Source organism: Taeniopygia guttata, chromosome 2 (assembly GCF_048771995.1).
Source record: "Taeniopygia guttata chromosome 2, bTaeGut7.mat, whole genome shotgun sequence".
NCBI classification, from domain to species: Eukaryota; Metazoa; Chordata; class Aves; order Passeriformes; family Estrildidae; genus Taeniopygia; species Taeniopygia guttata.
In genome coordinates, this window is record NC_133026.1 from 103,981,667 (window position 1) to 103,987,666 (window position 6,000).

Consider the following 6,000-nt stretch of genomic DNA (forward strand, 5'->3'; position numbering starts at 1 on the left):
AATAATTTATTAGTTGCACCATTTCCAAAAGAGATAAAGGTATGTTAATGCACTTTACAAAGCATTGTGGAAATTCCAGCCATAAAAGAATGCATAATTCCAATCATTCACACTCAAAAAAGACAAAGTCAGACTGGAATGGAAGAAAGGAATATCCTTCTCTGTTTAGCTTAGTAAAATGAAGCTTGAAATCGAACACATTTTTGTAAACTAGTAGTAAACACCATGAGAAAAACCTGCTACAGTAGTAGCAGAGTCAGGGGTATGAAAAGAAAACAAATGTACAAACGCCAAATACTTTTAAACTGCAGAGAGGGACTAGTTATGTCATAAAATGAGAATAGAAGGGGCTAATAGAAAGTAGAAGAATGAGATAATGAAATTTCTTGAAGATACAAATTTTGAGGCAAGTCAATAAAATGGAGTGTTGGAATAGACTTCTGAAATTAGGTTACAGCAATAAAAAAGATCAAAATGAAAACCTCTAATATATTTAAAATATAATTGCATGGGTTCTAGAAATATTGACACATTTAACTGAGGTAGAGGGAGACTGGACTGGCTGACCCTTGTAGTTAAGCATTCTCATTCTGCTTCTTTAGAAGTATGTAGCCTTATGTTAGAGGCTTCAAAAAGCCATGTACTACATCGAATTTTTAGAAACACCTGACCACCCCGGATGTTTCTTTTCTAAAGAAAGTAACTAAGCCCTCAAAGCTCACAGACAAATTTAGAAACCACTCCATTGTGAGCAAATATATCTATCTTCATTCCATCTTTTAACAGTTATGAAACAGCTAAGGAGGAGAACTAACCTCTTAGCCAATTCTCCATTCTCGACATGTAGGCCACAAGGAATTAGATAATCTCCCTTCTCATTGTTAAGCGTGCAACACAGCTCCGTGTTTTATATCCTCTAAAGGGGGTTCTACAATGAAAGCCATTATGTGCACTTAACATGCAATTAATGCATGTTTCGAATTATGGCTTTTATTATTAATGCTCTGGTGTTATGCTTATCTGATGTTTCCTTATATGAAACAATGAAACAAAATAAATGAACCCTAGTTCAGCAGGAGCTGTCAAATTAGAAACGGTTACAAAGTAATAATTAGGGAAAATGGATCACAGTGTTCAGGCTTCAGCAATGATTGTCCCTCTGTGGGCCATTAACAAAATCTCGCCATTGGATCTGCATGAAATTTTAATGAAGCCACAAGTAAACAAACTACAAAATGTTGTGGGCAGCAGTTCCCTCGCTTTATGAGGAAGATTTTCATATGATACTGGGCTTCTTCTCCCTCTTTTCCCACTTTTTCCTCCTCATTCCAGTGATTTTGATTAGGGAGGGTTAATTTAAGACCCTCTTGCACTGTGGTATTTGAAAAACGGTGGTGTCTATAGTATAGGTATAGGTCAGCTGCAATTTTATCAGTGGGATAGGCTGAATTTTATTTCTTTATTTCCCCAGGAAAACGCAGGAATGATAGGCACGGTCTCGAGACGCTGTCACAAACCTACAAGCCCCCAGCCGAAGCGCCGGGCTCTGGGCCGGGGCAGTTTAACACCGAGCACCAGCGAGGGCGCAGCTCCACCGAGTCGCCCTTCCAGAAACGTTTGCACCGATTTCTTCTCTCCCGACCGGCGCACGGGAAGAACCCGCAGCTCCTGCCCTTCCCCGAGCCTGCGGGAGGACGGAGGCCGCGGTTCCTTGCCGGTTCTCCAGGGCGGGCTCGGGCCCGGGCTCGGGCGGGCTCGGGGCTGAGCCCGCGGTGCTCCGGGCCCCGCCGGCAGCGGAGCTTCGCTGCCCCATCTGGCGGCCACGGGAGAGGAGAGAGCCGGGGTAAGGAGCAGCAGATAGCGGGGAGAGGGGGGAACAGTCTCCCGGGGCCGCTCGTTGTTTTAACACTTCTCCCACATCAGTTTATGAGGTCAAAGGGGCTTTGGTGCTTTCGCTTACCTTCGGCTGGTCTTGATAGTGCTTGAGAGGGCTGATAGAACTAGTGATGATATTTATTAGGTTAATTTATATTCTTGTAAGCATCTAAAAAGAGAGATGAAGCCACTGCAATACCGTTGCTTTCAATATCTCTGACACGCCTTTATTTGAAAATTCATAAACAGTTTCTGTCTTTTCCCAAAAATTCCCTTTGGGGAATCTGCTGATAGATGTAAACTGGCCTTTCCATTCAGTCTGGAGAGTCCCACCGCTTCAGATTTGTTCATGAAACGTCTGAAATTGAAAAGTGTGCTCTGAAAATATTTTTACAGGCAACAAGTAAAGTAAATTGAGTCCTAAAAATATTTAATATACAGAGAGTTTTGAGGAAGATGTTCCAGTAACCAGGTCTCCTTGTCCATCAGTCATTTATGGAAATGAGTGAGGTGGATAGGCCACTCAGCAGCTCCTGTGTTTCCTCCCTGGGGCATCCTCGAGCCACTCAGAGTTTGCCAAGCTGTCACAGGCAGGGCCAGGGGCTCCTTGTGTCCCCTCTGAGCAAAGGCTGCCCATGTAGAGAGCTCACTTCCCCCGGATACGTTCAACAAGGTCTGCAAGAGTACAAGTGGCTGAAATTAAGTAACCCAGGGGTCATGTGCAGAGAAACCTATTCATTATCACTGCTCTAATCGGCCTATAAATACCTGCAAAGGCGATGAGCCAGGCAGAGGGGCCATTGCAATGAGTGGGACACTGCTGTGGAATTCCAGGGATGCGGGGACTTTTTCCCAGTTGCAGTGATCTGTGTCCCTGGGATGCTGCAATGTGTGTTGGCAAGTCACAGCTGCTCCAGAAAAGCAGTGAGTTACAAAGCTCTGGAGGTACTGCCATAGGAAATAATTGGGAATGGGTTGACTTTGAGTCCCACACTGCTACAGCAGGTAGTTGCTGCTATATTGCAAGGCCTGTAGCAAAACCGAAGTTTGAAGGGTATGCTCACTGACACTTGCCCTAAGCCAGCCAGTTTGTGAACTTATTCAATTCCCTCTTTTTGTTTTCTGTTTTCTTCAGATGTTTTTGAAAGTTTTTGTCTGAGGCACTGTCACCTGTAGATATGCTGGATGAAAAGAATATTCTCTTGTGTCAGGTTTCCAAATCTTGGGAGGCAAATGCCTAATGAGAGAAGAAATGCTTCACCTCTGCTTGATTGTATTTCCACAATATTTATCTGGGAAAATGGCACACAGAGCTCAAACTCACATTGTTCTGGCTACTGCATGTACACCATCCATGTGTAAAGCCCAGCTGCAGATCAGCCCATATCCCCAAAGCCTCCAGATCTAGCAACACATTATATATTTCCCTGGATCCCTCTGAATGTTCTGTCATGCCATATGTCATGGCCAGTGCTGGTGGTTTACAAAGATGATTGATATTTGGATGAGGTGTCTCAAAATCAGATTTGATAAACTATCACAAGAAAAAGATGAATGGACAAAAATAAGTTCAATCTAAAATTCCATAATCAAATTCAAACTATGAAACTGACAGAAAGTTGAAAGTCAGTCTGTGATTTCTCCACACATAGCACAAAATTACTTTTATTGATTTATTTCCTACAACCTCAAATTAAGCTATTTCTCCTTACTTAGAAAGTCTGGAGTTATTTTCCTGTCCTTTCCTGCTGTCTGGTTATTCAGTTTTTGGTTTGTTTTTTGAAAATAATTCTACTGTGAGATAGACCTGAAGATCTCAAGGCCATGCTGACCCCAGAGCAACAAAGTAGTTTCACAGAAACTTCCTTGATCCAATCCTCCTGAAAGTTTCTTGTACCAAATAAAAAAAATGTTCAAGTATTGAGAAAGACGTAGGCTTTGCCAACAAGATTTAGATATCAAAAAATCCAAGAGGGAAATGAAAATGACATTCTTCTCTTTTCTCTTTACTGCCTATCAAGAGCTTAGGTTAATGGAAAGCACCATCTCAGAGTTTTTTAAAGGCTTTTTCCTGCATTTCAACATTAGCAAACCTCCTAAAATGAAAGGATAAAATTAGATGATTCATTAAAATATATTGTATACCCAAATAACCATAAAGATATACAGTTGTCTCATATCACTTCACATCAAATCTGGATGATTCCAAGCTTTGGGGCAAGCCATAGCCTCATCCTAACCTTGCAGTGAGACCTGGCTCTGCCCCAGGACACTCCCTGCCTCTCTTTCCTCCTTTATTTTGCACTTAGTCAGAAGGAGTTTGGCCAGGGGAGAAAGGAGCTGTAACCAGCTCCAATTGCAGACCACCAGAGTACTGTGGGCTTGCAGCAAGCTGCAGTGTCCCTCCAGAACTCAGTGCTCGTACAGTCACCAGGTTCTGCTTCAGGATCAAAAGCACTCAGCCCTGTCCAGAGATATGATATGCCTTGGGTGAATTCCCTGTCAAACCACTTGCTTCATGAGAAGAAATATAAAAGCACGTCTTGCTTTATTTCAGTCTCACTGAGTGATTTAATTCCCACCATAAGGTAAGCAATCCCCTTCTGCTGGTGAAGATAGTTTTCAGTATGCTATCACTACTGTATTTTCTAGAATAAACTGATTTAAGAAGTCAAGTAAGTGTGAATGCACCTGGCATCACACACAGAAATTCAACCACAAGAAACTTGTGCATATACTTATTAAATTCCCTTTAACCATCAGGGATCTCTGCATGTACAGAGAAGGACTAGCTGCTGAAAGAAAATGGGAAAACCTTATCACCTTTCAGCTTCCACTTCTAGTATGCTACATGACCTACTATAAAGACAAAGAACAAAAAGATTCAACAGTCCCTATGTCAGCTCTGTGAGCAACTTCTCTCTTTTGCCATAACTTTGTTATTTTCTCACGGACCATTACTAGTAGATGAAAAGATGTTGCTTTTAAACACATTTTCCTTCACTTTAAAGGAAAACAAGCTGGAAAGATTCCTATGTCATGGGCCTGTACTGATTCATTCACTGTATTAAAGGTTTGTTTTGTATTGTTGGACTGCTGTGAGAAAACACACATAAGGAAAGGCAGCAAGGCACAAATTCTGGTTCCTTTTTCAAATCTACTTTGGCTCTGTCTATAATCCACAGTCTCTGGTGGCAACACAAGCCACTGCTCCCTGCAGGAAATGTAGAACAAAAGCAAGGGTCTTGAATAAAATATTCCATGGGATTTTTCTCTGTTGCTTCCGAGCGGAGATAACTCTGTGCTTTCCAAGTAATATGAAAGCAAACTCCTCTTAAATATGTCACTGTAGGCTGCCAGTTTGTTTCCACTAAGAATTCTGTTCTTGTAACTGACAACTAAATAAAACATTTGATATAACTGTTACCTTAAAGCCTGCTGCTGATCACCTAGTAGGAAAAAAAGTCAATTTCTACTTGCTTGGGTTTTTTAAGTGAGAATTTCCATTTAAAATTCTTTGTACAACACTCATTTGGCAACATAAACCCACAGACCACCAACTTAGTTGCCAATTTTTCTGCTATTAATTAACTCTTTCTTGGGTTCCATTACTTGTAGGATATTGTATTTAAATGGATTTCATTTGTGACTGAATTCCCACTAAAATGGAAGAATACAGGATATGAAAAGTGAGATTAATATATGACACACAGACAATTTGCTGACAACCTGATAGATGACTTGATTGCTGCTTTGGAGGAAATAACATTATAGGACTAAATTCAGAATGTAAGTAAGCCTGGAGGCTGTCTAACTTACTGTGGCTTGCATCAATTCTAAGTAAATACTGGAGGTACTGTGCATATGTCAAACCCATCTAGATCTTCCAAAAACTGACTGTTCTTAGTTTCCTTTAACTCTACCCGATATTTCCATAGAGGTAAGGGCTATGTGCACGTACCTTTTTCTAAATTTACTGAATTACCTAATTTCTTGTCCCAACAGGGAGGCAAATTTATGAAAGGCTTATAAACCAAACCCAGAGGGAAGGGTTGCACAGGGAATTGTATGAATAACAAAATTGTTATTGTTAATAAATGTATTTTAATGATTTTTCTAATTATA